This window comes from Phyllobates terribilis, unplaced genomic scaffold, assembly GCF_046119375.1.
Source record: "Phyllobates terribilis strain yellow unplaced genomic scaffold, ASM4611937v1 Scaffold_9302__1_contigs__length_17362, whole genome shotgun sequence".
Taxonomy (NCBI): Eukaryota; Metazoa; Chordata; class Amphibia; order Anura; family Dendrobatidae; genus Phyllobates; species Phyllobates terribilis.
Genome location: NW_027372040.1, coordinates 1 through 17,363, shown reverse-complemented (window position 1 = coordinate 17,363; position 17,363 = coordinate 1). Strand labels below are relative to the sequence as shown.

Sequence of the window (17,363 nt, the reverse complement as noted above, 5' to 3'; positions counted from 1 at the left end):
AAAATCAGAAAGAATTGAATTCAATGCTTTTTGTTCATTTGGCTTGTTTGTCGGATTTTGGGATGGACTCTTTGGCTTTGCTTTTCTTCTCCTCATTGGATTTTTCATGTTAAAAGTTGCAGAAGCCAGATGACCAGCTCATTTTGGTTCAACTTCAGCAACTGTGCATTGCATTGCCATGTAATGTAATGCAATGCTATCTATCTAGCTCTCCCTCTATACTTCCTTTTGGATAAACAGACATATTAGGCAAGCATTTTGGAGCTTTCACCTAAATAACTACAGGTGGTGAGATAAGCTGCACAATATAATTGACCTTTCAGTATATTGTTGCACACACACCATCTATTTAGCAAATGCCCTTGTTATCAACAGCAGCCTTTTAAACTCACCTGAGCTAACAGGTATGTGAGCTGGTTACTCTGCTGCGCTTAAAATTTCTTTTTTGGTTTGCTACAATGCCTTTTCTGAAACGTTGTCTCCCTCTGCTGGAACACTGACTTCTTTCATTTAATGCCTGCAGACTATAAAAGAGAAACCAACCCAAAAAGTTTGGTTGATTAGTCTGTGGCATTCTTTTAAACTGTTGCTTATGGCGGTCTCTGTGAGCTTCTCAGTGACATTCAGCCATCCAGGTATCCCGCCTGCAGTAGACGGAATGTGGCAATGGAACGCTGGCTGCGCGTGTCATAATAGGCTCTGAGCCTTTATATACCTGCGCACAGCAGCAGCCACCTTCAGTCTGCTGCTGGACAGCCAGCAGCAGCAGCAGCAGCAGGAGAGGTAATTAATCAGCAACCCTCCTGCTAAGGGTAGACAGCTGCTCGTTCCACCCCCCCCCCGCCTTAATTGGTTCTCCTCCCTTCCAACGGTGTTGAGGCGGGTGGGAACAGCCGGGGGTTGAGGGTACTGTGCTAAAAGAGGTGGAGTTATGCAGATCTAAAACGCGTGGATTGCAGCAGCAGCAAGCCGAAAAGTGCAGGCATGTGAGGGATCTAGAGGTTGACAGCATGTCTTCTTAACGGGAGTCCAGGTGGCCATCTCCACAAATGGACTTTTCAGAATCCTTGGGTGGCACCGTAGTCGGAAACCAATTCTGGTCATCGCTTCTCGGCCTTTTGGCTAAGATCAAGTGTAGTATCTTTCGAAAAGGCGGTTTTGGATGTTGGCCGCCCTAGTAGATTGATACATTATGCACACTGGGGTTTAGGCGCTTGTTAGTACGCCAGGTGGCTAATATAGTCATCTGGTGGAAAGCATGGCCCCCCAGGATCGACGCCATTGGGCCGGGGAAGATCGAAAGCCCGAAGTGTGAAGTGCCCCAGGAGTGGTGACCCTGGGGTGCCTTAACTCACTGGGATTGGGAACCCCACTTGAGTTTATGGCACATTTGCACAAGCACTTCAAATTTTCTTTCTTCGCACACACCCTTATTCCGGGCCTTCTGGCCTTAGGATGGGGAATTTTTCAATTCCCGGTCGAAGGTCCGGGCAGTATTATACTGTGAAACCTTCACTATTTTTTAATTTCTTTGTCACTGTGTGTCCACTTATTCACGTGTGTCACGTCCTACTAGGATTTTGTCGGGATGCGGTTCCCTTACGGGTTCCTCTCTTGGCAGGTCTAGGGGGGGAGTGTGTGGCCATCAGGTTCCGCTCCCCCCTGAACCCCCCTGGCTCTCCTCTTTCGGGAGGAGAGCGTTGTTGGCTCCCCTCTTCCGGGAGGGGAGCACAGTCTTTGGCTCCCAGTGCCTTGCTCGGGTGAGAACTCGGGCAGGTGCTGGGGGTAAGATTGGGTCGCCTCTGGCTTCGGCTGGAGGTGGCTTTTTGTCCCTGTTCCTCGCTGTGGCCTTTTGGCTCGGAGGGACGGGGAATGGTTTGGGGGACCCTTCTCCTTTTGGAGAGGGTTTCAAGAAGACCAGCATCCTAGTGCACTTTTTTTGTGGCACTTGTCACTTTTTTAAGCGCACTCGGGTTTTGTACACGAATTCGGGCTTTCGATAAAAAAAAAAATCTGTTCTTATCAGTTTAATATCTGATACGTCCCCTATCTGGGGACCATATATTAAATGGATTTTTAGAACAGGGAGATGGAAAAAGAGCTTGCTCTGTCCACTCCACGCATTGACCTGGTATTGCAGTATCTCCAGGACCGGTGCACCCCTTCTTTAATGCAGTTTCTAAAATCAGAAAGAATTGAATTCAATGCTTTTTGTTCATTTGGCTTGTTTGTCGGATTTTGGGATGGACTCTTTGGCTTTGCTTTTCTTCTCCTCATTGGATTTTTCATGTTAAAAGTTGCAGAAGCCAGATGACAAGCTCATTTTGGTTCAACTTCAGCAACTGTGCATTGCATTGCCATGTAATGTAATGCAATGCTATCTATCTAGCTCTCCCTCTATACTTCCTTTTGGATAAACAGACATATTAGGCAAGCATTTTGGAGCTTTCACCTAAATAACTACAGGTGGTGAGATAAGCTGCACAATATAATTGACCTTTCAGTATATTGTTGCACACACACCATCTATTTAGCAAATGCCCTTGTTATCAACAGCAGCCTTTTAAACTCACCTGAGCTAACAGGTATGTGAGCTGGTTACTCTGCTGCGCTTAAAATTTCTTTTTTGGTTTGCTACAATGCCTTTTCTGAAACGTTGTCTCCCTCTGCTGGAACACTGACTTCTTTCATTTAATGCCTGCAGACTATAAAAGAGAAACCAACCCAAAAAGTTTGGTTGATTAGTCTGTGGCATTCTTTTAAACTGTTGCTTATGGCGGTCTCTGTGAGCTTCTCAGTGACATTCAGCCATCCAGGTATCCCGCCTGCAGTAGACGGAATGTGGCAATGGAACGCTGGCTGCGCGTGTCATAATAGGCTCTGAGCCTTTATATACCTGCGCACAGCAGCAGCCACCTTCAGTCTGCTGCTGGACAGCCAGCAGCAGCAGCAGCAGCAGGAGAGGTAATTAATCAGCAACCCTCCTGCTAAGGGTAGACAGCTGCTCGTTCCACCCCCCCCCGCCTTAATTGGTTCTCCTCCCTTCCAACGGTGTTGAGGCGGGTGGGAACAGCCGGGGGTTGAGGGTACTGTGCTAAAAGAGGTGGAGTTATGCAGATCTAAAACGCGTGGATTGCAGCAGCAGCAAGCCGAAAAGTGCAGGCATGTGAGGGATCTAGAGGTTGACAGCATGTCTTCTTAACGGGAGTCCAGGTGGCCATCTCCACAAATGGACTTTTCAGAATCCTTGGGTGGCACCGTAGTCGGAAACCAATTCTGGTTATCGCTTCTCGGCCTTTTGGCTAAGATCAAGTGTAGTATCTGTTCTTATCAGTTTAATATCTGATACGTCCCCTATCTGGGGACCATATATTAAATGGATTTTTAGAACAGGGAGATGGAAAAAGAGCTTGCTCTGTCCACTCCACGCATTGACCTGGTATTGCAGTATCTCCAGGACCGGTGCACCCCTTCTTTAATGCAGTTTCTAAAATCAGAAAGAATTGAATTCAATGCTTTTTGTTCATTTGGCTTGTTTGTCGGATTTTGGGATGGACTCTTTGGCTTTGCTTTTCTTCTCCTCATTGGATTTTTCATGTTAAAAGTTGCAGAAGCCAGATGACAAGCTCATTTTGGTTCAACTTCAGCAACTGTGCATTGCATTGCCATGTAATGTAATGCAATGCTATCTATCTAGCTCTCCCTCTATACTTCCTTTTGGATAAACAGACATATTAGGCAAGCATTTTGGAGCTTTCACCTAAATAACTACAGGTGGTGAGATAAGCTGCACAATATAATTGACCTTTCAGTATATTGTTGCACACACACCATCTATTTAGCAAATGCCCTTGTTATCAACAGCAGCCTTTTAAACTCACCTGAGCTAACAGGTATGTGAGCTGGTTACTCTGCTGCGCTTAAAATTTCTTTTTTGGTTTGCTACAATGCCTTTTCTGAAACGTTGTCTCCCTCTGCTGGAACACTGACTTCTTTCATTTAATGCCTGCAGACTATAAAAGAGAAACCAACCCAAAAAGTTTGGTTGATTAGTCTGTGGCATTCTTTTAAACTGTTGCTTATGGCGGTCTCTGTGAGCTTCTCAGTGACATTCAGCCATCCAGGTATCCCGCCTGCAGTAGACGGAATGTGGCAATGGAACGCTGGCTGCGTGTGTCATAATAGGCTCTGAGCCTTTATATACCTGCGCACAGCAGCAGCCACCTTCAGTCTGCTGCTGGACAGCCAGCAGCAGCAGCAGCAGGAGAGGTAATTAATCAGCAACCCTCCTGCTAAGGGTAGACAGCTGCTCGTTCCACCCCCCCCCCCCCCCGCCTTAATTGGTTCTCCTCCCTTCCAACGGTGTTGAGGCGGGTGGGAACAGCCGGGGGTTGAGGGTACTGTGCTAAAAGAGGTGGAGTTATGCAGATCTAAAACGCGTGGATTGCAGCAGCAGCAAGCCGAAAAGTGCAGGCATGTGAGGGATCTAGAGGTTGACAGCATGTCTTCTTAACGGGAGTCCAGGTGGCCATCTCCACAAATGGACTTTTCAGAATCCTTGGGTGGCACCGTAGTCGGAAACCAATTCTGGTTATCGCTTCTCGGCCTTTTGGCTAAGATCAAGTGTAGTATCTGTTCTTATCAGTTTAATATCTGATACGTCCCCTATCTGGGGACCATATATTAAATGGATTTTTAGAACAGGGAGATGGAAAAAGAGCTTGCTCTGTCCACTCCACGCATTGACCTGGTATTGCAGTATCTCCAGGACCGGTGCACCCCTTCTTTAATGCAGTTTCTAAAATCAGAAAGAATTGAATTCAATGCTTTTTGTTCATTTGGCTTGTTTGTCGGATTTTGGGATGGACTCTTTGGCTTTGCTTTTCTTCTCCTCATTGGATTTTTCATGTTAAAAGTTGCAGAAGCCAGATGACAAGCTCATTTTGGTTCAACTTCAGCAACTGTGCATTGCATTGCCATGTAATGTAATGCAATGCTATCTATCTAGCTCTCCCTCTATACTTCCTTTTGGATAAACAGACATATTAGGCAAGCATTTTGGAGCTTTCACCTAAATAACTACAGGTGGTGAGATAAGCTGCACAATATAATTGACCTTTCAGTATATTGTTGCACACACACCATCTATTTAGCAAATGCCCTTGTTATCAACAGCAGCCTTTTAAACTCACCTGAGCTAACAGGTATGTGAGCTGGTTACTCTGCTGCGCTTAAAATTTCTTTTTTGGTTTGCTACAATGCCTTTTCTGAAACGTTGTCTCCCTCTGCTGGAACACTGACTTCTTTCATTTAATGCCTGCAGACTATAAAAGAGGAACCAACCCGAAAAGTTTGGTTGATTAGTCTGTGGCATTCTTTTAAACTGTTGCTTATGGCGGTCTCTGTGAGCTTCTCAGTGACATTCAGCCATCCAGGTATCCCGCCTGCAGTAGACGGAATGTGGCAATGGAACGCTGGCTGCGCGTGTCATAATAGGCTCTGAGCCTTTATATACCTGCGCACAGCAGCAGCCACCTTCAGTCTGCTGCTGGACAGCCAGCAGCAGCAGCAGCAGCAGGAGAGGTAATTAATCAGCAACCCTCCTGCTAAGGGTAGACAGCTGCTCGTTCCACCCCCCCCCCCCGCCTTAATTGGTTCTCCTCCCTTCCAACGGTGTTGAGGCGGGTGGGAACAGCCGGGGGTTGAGGGTACTGTGCTAAAAGAGGTGGAGTTATGCAGATCTAAAACGCGTGGATTGCAGCAGCAGCAAGCCGAAAAGTGCAGGCATGTGAGGGATCTAGAGGTTGACAGCATGTCTTCTTAACGGGAGTCCAGGTGGCCATCTCCACAAATGGACTTTTCAGAATCCTTGGGTGGCACCGTAGTCGGAAACCAATTCTGGTTATCGCTTCTCGGCCTTTTGGCTAAGATCAAGTGTAGTATCTGTTCTTATCAGTTTAATATCTGATACGTCCCCTATCTGGGGACCATATATTAAATGGATTTTTAGAACAGGGAGATGGAGAAAGAGCTTGCTCTGTCCACTCCACGCATTGACCTGGTATTGCAGTATCTCCAGGACCGGTGCACCCCTTCTTTAATGCAGTTTCTAAAATCAGAAAGAATTGAATTCAATGCTTTTTGTTCATTTGGCTTGTTTGTCGGATTTTGGGATGGACTCTTTGGCTTTGCTTTTCTTCTCCTCATTGGATTTTTCATGTTAAAAGTTGCAGAAGCCAGATGACAAGCTCATTTTGGTTCAACTTCAGCAACTGTGCATTGCATTGCCATGTAATGTAATGCAATGCTATCTATCTAGCTCTCCCTCTATACTTCCTTTTGGATAAACAGACATATTAGGCAAGCATTTTGGAGCTTTCACCTAAATAACTACAGGTGGTGAGATAAGCTGCACAATATAATTGACCTTTCAGTATATTGTTGCACACACACCATCTATTTAGCAAATGCCCTTGTTATCAACAGCAGCCTTTTAAACTCACCTGAGCTAACAGGTATGTGAGCTGGTTACTCTGCTGCGCTTAAAATTTCTTTTTTGGTTTGCTACAATGCCTTTTCTGAAACGTTGTCTCCCTCTGCTGGAACACTGACTTCTTTCATTTAATGCCTGCAGACTATAAAAGAGAAACCAACCCAAAAAGTTTGGTTGATTAGTCTGTGGCATTCTTTTAAACTGTTGCTTATGGCGGTCTCTGTGAGCTTCTCAGTGACATTCAGCCATCCAGGTATCCCGCCTGCAGTAGACGGAATGTGGCAATGGAACGCTGGCTGCGCGTGTCATAATAGGCTCTGAGCCTTTATATACCTGCGCACAGCAGCAGCCACCTTCAGTCTGCTGCTGGACAGCCAGCAGCAGCAGCAGCAGCAGGAGAGGTAATTAATCAGCAACCCTCCTGCTAAGGGTAGACAGCTGCTCGTTCCACCCCCCCCCCCACCCCCCGCCTTAATTGGTTCTCCTCCCTTCCAACGGTGTTGAGGCGGGTGGGAACAGCCGGGGGTTGAGGGTACTGTGCTAAAAGAGGTGGAGTTATGCAGATCTAAAACGCGTGGATTGCAGCAGCAGCAAGCCGAAAAGTGCAGGCATGTGAGGGATCTAGAGGTTGACAGCATGTCTTCTTAACGGGAGTCCAGGTGGCCATCTCCACAAATGGACTTTTCAGAATCCTTGGGTGGCACCGTAGTCGGAAACCAATTCTGGTTATCGCTTCTCGGCCTTTTGGCTAAGATCAAGTGTAGTATCTGTTCTTATCAGTTTAATATCTGATACGTCCCCTATCTGGGGACCATATATTAAATGGATTTTTAGAACAGGGAGATGGAAAAAGAGCTTGCTCTGTCCACTCCACGCATTGACCTGGTATTGCAGTATCTCCAGGACCGGTGCACCCCTTCTTTAATGCAGTTTCTAAAATCAGAAAGAATTGAATTCAATGCTTTTTGTTCATTTGGCTTGTTTGTCGGATTTTGGGATGGACTCTTTGGCTTTGCTTTTCTTCTCCTCATTGGATTTTTCATGTTAAAAGTTGCAGAAGCCAGATGACAAGCTCATTTTGGTTCAACTTCAGCAACTGTGCATTGCATTGCCATGTAATGTAATGCAATGCTATCTATCTAGCTCTCCCTCTATACTTCCTTTTGGATAAACAGACATATTAGGCAAGCATTTTGGAGCTTTCACCTAAATAACTACAGGTGGTGAGATAAGCTGCACAATATAATTGACCTTTCAGTATATTGTTGCACACACACCATCTATTTAGCAAATGCCCTTGTAATCAACAGCAGCCTTTTAAACTCACCTGAGCTAACAGGTATGTGAGCTGGTTACTCTGCTGCGCTTAAAATTTCTTTTTTGGTTTGCTACAATGCCTTTTCTGAAACGTTGTCTCCCTCTGCTGGAACACTGACTTCTTTCATTTAATGCCTGCAGACTATAAAAGAGAAACCAACCCAAAAAGTTTGGTTGATTAGTCTGTGGCATTCTTTTAAACTGTTGCTTATGGCGGTCTCTGTGAGCTTCTCAGTGACATTCAGCCATCCAGGTATCCCGCCTGCAGTAGACGGAATGTGGCAATGGAACGCTGGCTGCGCGTGTCATAATAGGCTCTGAGCCTTTATATACCTGCGCACAGCAGCAGCCACCTTCAGTCTGCTGCTGGACAGCCAGCAGCAGCAGCAGCAGGAGAGGTAATTAATCAGCAACCCTCCTGCTAAGGGTAGACAGCTGCTCGTTCCACCCCCCCCCCCCGCCTTAATTGGTTCTCCTCCCTTCCAACGGTGTTGAGGCGGGTGGGAACAGCCGGGGGTTGAGGGTACTGTGCTAAAAGAGGTGGAGTTATGCAGATCTAAAACGCGTGGATTGCAGCAGCAGCAAGCCGAAAAGTGCAGGCATGTGAGGGATCTAGAGGTTGACAGCATGTCTTCTTAACGGGAGTCCAGGTGGCCATCTCCACAAATGGACTTTTCAGAATCCTTGGGTGGCACCGTAGTCGGAAACCAATTCTGGTTATCGCTTCTCGGCCTTTTGGCTAAGATCAAGTGTAGTATCTGTTCTTATCAGTTTAATATCTGATACGTCCCCTATCTGTGGACCATATATTAAATGGATTTTTAGAACAGGGAGATGGAAAAAGAGCTTGCTCTGTCCACTCCACGCATTGACCTGGTATTGCAGTATCTCCAGGACCGGTGCACCCCTTCTTTAATGCAGTTTCTAAAATCAGAAAGAATTGAATTCAATGCTTTTTGTTCATTTGGCTTGTTTGTCGGATTTTGGGATGGACTCTTTGGCTTTGCTTTTCTTCTCCTCATTGGATTTTTCATGTTAAAAGTTGCAGAAGCCAGATGACAAGCTCATTTTGGTTCAACTTCAGCAACTGTGCATTGCATTGCCATGTAATGTAATGCAATGCTATCTATCTAGCTCTCCCTCTATACTTCCTTTTGGATAAACAGACATATTAGGCAAGCATTTTGGAGCTTTCACCTAAATAACTACAGGTGGTGAGATAAGCTGCACAATATAATTGACCTTTCAGTATATTGTTGCACACACACCATCTATTTAGCAAATGCCCTTGTTATCAACAGCAGCCTTTTAAACTCACCTGAGCTAACAGGTATGTGAGCTGGTTACTCTGCTGCGCTTAAAATTTCTTTTTTGGTTTGCTACAATGCCTTTTCTGAAACGTTGTCTCCCTCTGCTGGAACACTGACTTCTTTCATTTAATGCCTGCAGACTATAAAAGAGAAACCAACCCAAAAAGTTTGGTTGATTAGTCTGTGGCATTCTTTTAAACTGTTGCTTATGGCGGTCTCTGTGAGCTTCTCAGTGACATTCAGCCATCCAGGTATCCCGCCTGCAGTAGACGGAATGTGGCAATGGAACGCTGGCTGCGCGTGTCATAATAGGCTCTGAGCCTTTATATACCTGCGCACAGCAGCAGCCACCTTCAGTCTGCTGCTGGACAGCCAGCAGCAGCAGCAGCAGCAGGAGAGGTAATTAATCAGCAACCCTCCTGCTAAGGGTAGACAGCTGCTCGTTCCACCCCCCCCCACCCCCCGCCTTAATTGGTTCTCCTCCCTTCCAACGGTGTTGAGGCGGGTGGGAACAGCCGGGGGTTGAGGGTACTGTGCTAAAAGAGGTGGAGTTATGCAGATCTAAAACGCGTGGATTGCAGCAGCAGCAAGCCGAAAAGTGCAGGCATGTGAGGGATCTAGAGGTTGACAGCATGTCTTCTTAACGGGAGTCCAGGTGGCCATCTCCACAAATGGACTTTTCAGAATCCTTGGGTGGCACCGTAGTCGGAAACCAATTCTGGTTATCGCTTCTCGGCCTTTTGGCTAAGATCAAGTGTAGTATCTGTTCTTATCAGTTTAATATCTGATACGTCCCCTATCTGGGGACCATATATTAAATGGATTTTTAGAACAGGGAGATGGAAAAAGAGCTTGCTCTGTCCACTCCACGCATTGACCTGGTATTGCAGTATCTCCAGGACCGGTGCACCCCTTCTTTAATGCAGTTTCTAAAATCAGAAAGAATTGAATTCAATGCTTTTTGTTCATTTGGCTTGTTTGTCGGATTTTGGGATGGACTCTTTGGCTTTGCTTTTCTTCTCCTCATTGGATTTTTCATGTTAAAAGTTGCAGAAGCCAGATGACAAGCTCATTTTGGTTCAACTTCAGCAACTGTGCATTGCATTGCCATGTAATGTAATGCAATGCTATCTATCTAGCTCTCCCTCTATACTTCCTTTTGGATAAACAGACATATTAGGCAAGCATTTTGGAGCTTTCACCTAAATAACTACAGGTGGTGAGATAAGCTGCACAATATAATTGACCTTTCAGTATATTGTTGCACACACACCATCTATTTAGCAAATGCCCTTGTTATCAACAGCAGCCTTTTAAACTCACCTGAGCTAACAGGTATGTGAGCTGGTTACTCTGCTGCGCTTAAAATTTCTTTTTTGGTTTGCTACAATGCCTTTTCTGAAACGTTGTCTCCCTCTGCTGGAACACTGACTTCTTTCATTTAATGCCTGCAGACTATAAAAGAGAAACCAACCCAAAAAGTTTGGTTGATTAGTCTGTGGCATTCTTTTAAACTGTTGCTTATGGCGGTCTCTGTGAGCTTCTCAGTGACATTCAGCCATCCAGGTATCCCGCCTGCAGTAGACGGAATGTGGCAATGGAACGCTGGCTGCGCGTGTCATAATAGGCTCTGAGCCTTTATATACCTGCGCACAGCAGCAGCCACCTTCAGTCTGCTGCTGGACAGCCAGCAGCAGCAGCAGCAGCAGGAGAGGTAATTAATCAGCAACCCTCCTGCTAAGGGTAGACAGCTGCTCGTTCCACCCCCCCCCCGCCTTAATTGGTTCTCCTCCCTTCCAACGGTGTTGAGGCGGGTGGGAACAGCCGGGGGTTGAGGGTACTGTGCTAAAAGAGGTGGAGTTATGCAGATCTAAAACGCGTGGATTGCAGCAGCAGCAAGCCGAAAAGTGCAGGCATGTGAGGGATCTAGAGGTTGACAGCATGTCTTCTTAACGGGAGTCCAGGTGGCCATCTCCACAAATGGACTTTTCAGAATCCTTGGGTGGCACCGTAGTCGGAAACCAATTCTGGTTATCGCTTCTCGGCCTTTTGGCTAAGATCAAGTGTAGTATCTGTTCTTATCAGTTTAATATCTGATACGTCCCCTATCTGGGGACCATATATTAAATGGATTTTTAGAACAGGGAGATGGAAAAAGAGCTTGCTCTGTCCACTCCACGCATTGACCTGGTATTGCAGTATCTCCAGGACCGGTGCACCCCTTCTTTAATGCAGTTTCTAAAATCAGAAAGAATTGAATTCAATGCTTTTTGTTCATTTGGCTTGTTTGTCGGATTTTGGGATGGACTCTTTGGCTTTGCTTTTCTTCTCCTCATTGGATTTTTCATGTTAAAAGTTGCAGAAGCCAGATGACAAGCTCATTTTGGTTCAACTTCAGCAACTGTGCATTGCATTGCCATGTAATGTAATGCAATGCTATCTATCTAGCTCTCCCTCTATACTTCCTTTTGGATAAACAGACATATTAGGCAAGCATTTTGGAGCTTTCACCTAAATAACTACAGGTGGTGAGATAAGCTGCACAATATAATTGACCTTTCAGTATATTGTTGCACACACACCATCTATTTAGCAAATGCCCTTGTTATCAACAGCAGCCTTTTAAACTCACCTGAGCTAACAGGTATGTGAGCTGGTTACTCTGCTGCGCTTAAAATTTCTTTTTTGGTTTGCTACAATGCCTTTTCTGAAACGTTGTCTCCCTCTGCTGGAACACTGACTTCTTTCATTTAATGCCTGCAGACTATAAAAGAGAAACCAACCCAAAAAGTTTGGTTGATTAGTCTGTGGCATTCTTTTAAACTGTTGCTTATGGCGGTCTCTGTGAGCTTCTCAGTGACATTCAGCCATCCAGGTATCCCGCCTGCAGTAGACGGAATGTGGCAATGGAACGCTGGCTGCGCGTGTCATAATAGGCTCTGAGCCTTTATATACCTGCGCACAGCAGCAGCCACCTTCAGTCTGCTGCTGGACAGCCAGCAGCAGCAGCAGCAGCAGGAGAGGTAATTAATCAGCAACCTCCTGCTAAGGGTAGACAGCTGCTCGTTCCACCCCCCCCCCCGCCTTAATTGGTTCTCCTCCCTTCCAACGGTGTTGAGGCGGGTGGGAACAGCCGGGGGTTGAGGGTACTGTGCTAAAAGAGGTGGAGTTATGCAGATCTAAAACGCGTGGATTGCAGCAGCAGCAAGCCGAAAAGTGCAGGCATGTGCGGGATCTAGAGGTTGACAGCATGTCTTCTTAACGGGAGTCCAGGTGGCCATCTCCACAAATGGACTTTTCAGAATCCTTGGGTGGCACCGTAGTCGGAAACCAATTCTGGTTATCGCTTCTCGGCCTTTTGGCTAAGATCAAGTGTAGTATCTGTTCTTATCAGTTTAATATCTGATACGTCCCCTATCTGGGGACCATATATTAAATGGATTTTTAGAACAGGGAGATGGAAAAAGAGCTTGCTCTGTCCACTCCACGCATTGACCTGGTATTGCAGTATCTCCAGGACCGGTGCACCCCTTCTTTAATGCAGTTTCTAAAATCAGAAAGAATTGAATTCAATGCTTTTTGTTCATTTGGCTTGTTTGTCGGATTTTGGGATGGACTCTTTGGCTTTGCTTTTCTTCTCCTCATTGGATTTTTCATGTTAAAAGTTGCAGAAGCCAGATGACAAGCTCATTTTGGTTCAACTTCAGCAACTGTGCATTGCATTGCCATGTAATGTAATGCAATGCTATCTATCTAGCTCTCCCTCTATACTTCCTTTTGGATAAACAGACATATTAGGCAAGCATTTGGAGCTTTCACCTAAATAACTACAGGTGGTGAGATAAGCTGCACAATTATAATTGACCTTTCAGTCTATTGTTGCACACCCCACCATCTATTTAGCAAATGCCCTTGTTAACAACAGCAGCCTTTTAAACTCACCTGAGCTAACAGGTATGTGAGCTGGTTACTCTGCTGCGCTTAAAATTTCTTTTTTGGTTTGCTACAATGCCTTTTCTGAAACGTTGTCTCCCTCTGCTGGAACACTGACTTCTTTCATTTAATGCCTGCAGACTATAAAAGAGAAACCAACCCAAAAAGTTTGGTTGATTAGTCTGTGGCATTCTTTTAAACTGTTGCTTATGGCGGTCTCTGTGAGCTTCTCAGTGACATTCAGCCATCCAGGTATCCCACCTGCAGTAGACGGAATGTGGCAATGGAACGCTGGCTGCGCGTGTCATAATAGGCTCTGAGTCTTTATATACCTGCGCACAGCAGCAGCCACCTTCAGCCTGCTACTGGACAGCCAGCAGCAGCAGCAGCAGCAGGAGAGGTAATTAATCAGCAACCCTCCTGCTAAGGGTAGACAGCTGCTCGTTCCACCCCCCCCCGCCTTAATTGGTTCTCCTCCCTTCCAACGGTGTTGAGGCGGGTGGGAACAGCCGGGGGTTGAGGGTACTGTGCTAAAAGAGGTGGAGTTATGCAGATCTAAAACGCGTGGATTGCAGCAGCAGCAAGCCGAAAAGTGCAGGCATGTGAGGGATCTAGAGGTTGACAGCATGTCTTCTTAACGGGGAGTCCAGGTGGCCATCTCCACAAATGGACTTTTCAGAATCCTTGGGTGGCACCGTAGTCGGAAACCAATTCTGGTTATCGCTTCTCGGCCTTTTGGCTAAGATCAAGTGTAGTATCTGTTCTTATCAGTTTAATATCTGATACGTCCCCTATCTGGGGACCATATATTAAATGGATTTTAGAACAGGGAGATGGAAAAAGAGCTTGCTCTGTCCACTCCACGCATTGACCTGGTATTGCAGTATCTCCAGGAGCGTGCACCCTTCTTTAATGCAGTTTCTAAAATCAGAAAGAATTGAATTCAATGCTTTTTGTTCATTTGGCTTGTTTGTCGGATTTTGGGATGGACTCTTTGGCTTTGCTTTTCTTCTCCTCATTGGATTTTTCATGTTAAAAGTTGCAGAAGCCAGATGACAAGCTCATTTTGGTTCAACTTCAGCAACTGTGCATTGCATTGCCATGTAATGTAATGCAATGTATCTATCTAGCTCTCCCTCTATACTTCCTTTTGGATAAACAGACATATTAGGCAAGCATTTTGGAGCTTTCACCTAAATAACTACAGGTGGTGAGATAAGCTGCACAATATAATTGACCTTTCAGTATATTGTTGCACACACACCATCTATTTAGCAAATGCCCTTGTTATCAACAGCAGCCTTTTAACTCACCTGAGCTAACAGGTATGTGAGCTGGTTACTCTACTGCGCTTAAAATTTCTTTTTTGGTTTGCTACAATGCCTTTTCTGAAACGTTGTCTCCCTCTACTGGAACACTGACTTCTTTCTTTTAATGCCTGCAGACTGTAAAAGAGAAACCAACCCAAAAAGTTTGGTTGATTAGTCTGTGGCATTCTTTTAAACTGTTGCTTATGGCGGACTCTGTGAGCTTCTCAGTGACATTCAGCCATCCAGGTATCCCGCCTGCAGTAGACGGAATGTGGCAATGGAACGCTGGCTGCGCGTGTCATAATAGGCTCTGAGCCTTTATATACCTGCGCACAGCAGCAGCCACCTTCAGTCTGCTGCTGGACAGCCAGCAGCAGCAGCAGGAGAGGTAATTAATCAGCAACCCTCCTTCTAAGGGTAGACAGCTGCTCGTTCCACCCCCCCCCCCCCCGCCTTAATTGGTTCTCCTCCCTTCCAACGGTGTTGAGGCGGGTGGGAACAGCCGGGGGTTGAGGGTACTGTGCTAAAAGAGGTGGAGTTATGCAGATCTAAAACGCGTGGATTGCAGCAGCAGCAAGCCGAAAAGTGCAGGCATGTGAGGGATCTAGAGGTTGACAGCATGTCTTCTTAACGGGAGTCCAGGTGGCCATCTCCACAAATGGACTTTTCAGAATCCTTGGGTGGCACCGTAGTCGGAAACCATTCTGGTTATCGCTTCTCGGCCTTTTGGCTAAGATCAAGTGTAGTATCTGTTCTTATCAGTTTAATATCTGATACGTCCCCTATCTGGGGACCATATATTAAATGGATTTTTAGAACAGGGAGATGGAAAAAGAGCTTGCTCTGTCCACTCCACGCATTGACCTGGTATTGCAGTATCTCCAGGACCGGTGCACCCTTCTTTAATGCAGTTCTAAAATCAGAAAGAATTGAATTCAATGCTTTTTGTTCATTTGGCTTGTTTGTCGGATTTGGGATGGACTCTTTGGCTTTGCTTTTCTTCTCCTCATTGGATTTTTCATGTTAAAAGTTGCAGAAGCCAGATGACAAGCTCATTTTGGTTCAACTTCAGCAACTGTGCATTGCATTGCCATGTAATGTAATGCAATGCTATCTATCTAGCTCTCCCTCTATACTTCCTTTTGATAAACAGACATATTAGGCAAGCATTTTGGAGCTTTCACCTAAATAACTACAGGTGGTGAGATAAGCTGCACAATATAATTGACCTTTCAGTATATTGTTGCACACACACCATCTATTTAGCAAATGCCCTTGTTATCAACAGCAGCCTTTTAAACTCACCTGAGCTAACAGGTATGTGAGCTGGTTACTCTGCTGCGCTTAAAATTTCTTTTTTGGTTTGCTACAATGCCTTTTCTGAAACGTTGTCTCCCTCTGCTGGAACACTGACTTCTTTCATTTAATGCCTGCAGACTATAAAAGAGAAACCAACCCAAAAAGTTTGGTTGATTAGTCTGTGGCATTCTTTTAAACTGTTGCTTATGGCGGTCTCTGTGAGCTTCTCAGTGACATTCAGCCATCCAGGTATCCCGCCTGCAGTAGACGGAATGTGGCAATGGAACGCTGGCTGCGCGTGTCATAATAGGCTCTGAGCCTTTATATACCTGCGCACAGCAGCAGCCACCTTCAGTCTGCTGCTGGACAGCCAGCAGCAGCAGCAGGAGAGGTAATTAATCAGCAACCCTCCTGCTAAGGGTAGACAGCTGCTCGTTCCACCCCCCCCCCGCCTTAATTGGTTTTCCTCCCTTCCAACGGTGTTGAGGCGGGTGGGAACAGCCGGGGGTTGAGGGTACTGTGCTAAAAGAGGTGGAGTTATGCAGATCTAAAACGCGTGGATTGCAGCAGCAGCAAGCCGAAAAGTGCAGGCATGTGAGGGATCTAGAGGTTGACAGCATGTCTTCATAACGGGAGTCCAGGTGGCCATCTCCACAAATGGACTTTTCAGAATCCTTGGGTGGCACCGTAGTCGGAAACCAATTCTGGTTATCGCTTCTCGGCCTTTTGGCTAAGATCAAGTGTAGTATCTGTTCTTATCAGTTTAATATCTGATACGTCCCTATCTGGGGACCATATATTAAATGGATTTTTAGAACAGGGAGATGGAAAAAGAGCTTGCTCTGTCCACTCCACGCATTGACCTGGTATTGCAGTATCTCCAGGACCGGTGCACCCCTTCTTTAATGCAGTTTCTAAAATCAGAAAGAATTGAATTCAATGCTTTTTGTTCATTTGGCTTGTTTGTCGGATTTGGGATGGACTCTTTGGCTTTGCTTTTCTTCTCCTCATTGGATTTTTCATGTTAAAAGTTGCAGAAGCCAGATGACAAGCTCATTTTGGTTCAACTTCAGCAACTGTGCATTGCATTGCCATGTAATGTAATGCAATGCTATCTATCTAGCTCTCCCTCTATACTTCCTTTTGGATAAACAGATATATTAGGCAAGCATTTTGGAGCTTTCACCTAAATAACTACAGGTGGTGAGATAAGCTGCACAATATAATTGACCTTTCAGTATATTGTTGCACACACACCATCTATTTAGCAAATGCCCTTGTTATCAACAGCAGCCTTTTAAACTCACCTGAGCTAACAGGTATGTGAGCTGGTTACTCTGCTGCGCTTAAAATTTCTTTTTTGGTTTGCTACAATGCCTTTTCTGAAACGTTGTCTCCCTCTGCTGGAACACTGACTTCTTTCATTTAATGCCTGCAGACTATAAAAGAGAAACCAACCCAAAAAGTTTGGTTGATTAGTCTGTGGCATTCTTTTAAACTGTTGCTTATGGCGGTCTCTGTGAGCTTCTCAGTGACATTCAGCATCCAGGTATCCCGCCTGCAGTAGGACGGAATGTGGCAATGGAACGCTGGCTGCGCGTGTCATAATAGGCTCTGAGCCTTTATATACCTGCGCACAGCAGCAGCCACCTTCAGTCTGCTGCTGGACAGCCAGCAGCAGCAGCAGCAGGAGAGGTAATT

General features: G+C 45.7%; 12 non-coding genes and 1 pseudogene across 12 annotated transcripts; all 13 read left to right on the top strand.

Annotated features, from left to right (window-relative positions):
• The first annotated feature begins 1,102 nt into the window (after positions 1–1,102).
• Positions 1,103–1,194, top strand: LOC141252657 (U2 spliceosomal RNA; annotated as a pseudogene).
• Positions 1,195–1,982: 788 nt separating this feature from the next.
• Positions 1,983–2,165, top strand: LOC141252656 (U2 spliceosomal RNA). Its single transcript, XR_012314037.1, has one exon. It is a non-coding gene; the product is annotated as a U2 spliceosomal RNA (small nuclear RNA).
• Positions 2,166–3,282: 1,117 nt separating this feature from the next.
• Positions 3,283–3,473, top strand: LOC141252649 (U2 spliceosomal RNA). The gene has a single exon (XR_012314030.1). It is a non-coding gene; the product is annotated as a U2 spliceosomal RNA (small nuclear RNA).
• Positions 3,474–4,593: 1,120 nt separating this feature from the next.
• On the top strand, positions 4,594–4,784 carry LOC141252662 (U2 spliceosomal RNA). The gene has a single exon (XR_012314041.1). It is a non-coding gene; the product is annotated as a U2 spliceosomal RNA (small nuclear RNA).
• Positions 4,785–5,904: 1,120 nt separating this feature from the next.
• Positions 5,905–6,095, top strand: LOC141252652 (U2 spliceosomal RNA). The gene has a single exon (XR_012314032.1). It is a non-coding gene; the product is annotated as a U2 spliceosomal RNA (small nuclear RNA).
• Positions 6,096–7,221: 1,126 nt separating this feature from the next.
• Positions 7,222–7,412, top strand: LOC141252660 (U2 spliceosomal RNA). The gene has a single exon (XR_012314040.1). It is a non-coding gene; the product is annotated as a U2 spliceosomal RNA (small nuclear RNA).
• A 1,117-nt stretch (positions 7,413–8,529) lies between these two features.
• On the top strand, positions 8,530–8,720 carry LOC141252653 (U2 spliceosomal RNA). The gene has a single exon (XR_012314033.1). It is a non-coding gene; the product is annotated as a U2 spliceosomal RNA (small nuclear RNA).
• A 1,124-nt stretch (positions 8,721–9,844) lies between these two features.
• On the top strand, positions 9,845–10,035 carry LOC141252659 (U2 spliceosomal RNA). The gene has a single exon (XR_012314039.1). It is a non-coding gene; the product is annotated as a U2 spliceosomal RNA (small nuclear RNA).
• A 1,118-nt stretch (positions 10,036–11,153) lies between these two features.
• LOC141252658 (U2 spliceosomal RNA) lies at positions 11,154–11,344 on the top strand. The gene has a single exon (XR_012314038.1). It is a non-coding gene; the product is annotated as a U2 spliceosomal RNA (small nuclear RNA).
• A 1,118-nt stretch (positions 11,345–12,462) lies between these two features.
• On the top strand, positions 12,463–12,653 carry LOC141252648 (U2 spliceosomal RNA). The gene has a single exon (XR_012314029.1). It is a non-coding gene; the product is annotated as a U2 spliceosomal RNA (small nuclear RNA).
• Positions 12,654–13,772: 1,119 nt separating this feature from the next.
• LOC141252655 (U2 spliceosomal RNA) lies at positions 13,773–13,961 on the top strand. Its single transcript, XR_012314036.1, has one exon. It is a non-coding gene; the product is annotated as a U2 spliceosomal RNA (small nuclear RNA).
• Positions 13,962–15,073: 1,112 nt separating this feature from the next.
• Positions 15,074–15,264, top strand: LOC141252651 (U2 spliceosomal RNA). Its single transcript, XR_012314031.1, has one exon. It is a non-coding gene; the product is annotated as a U2 spliceosomal RNA (small nuclear RNA).
• A 1,108-nt stretch (positions 15,265–16,372) lies between these two features.
• LOC141252654 (U2 spliceosomal RNA) lies at positions 16,373–16,562 on the top strand. The gene has a single exon (XR_012314034.1). It is a non-coding gene; the product is annotated as a U2 spliceosomal RNA (small nuclear RNA).
• Positions 16,563–17,363: the final 801 nt, after the last annotated feature.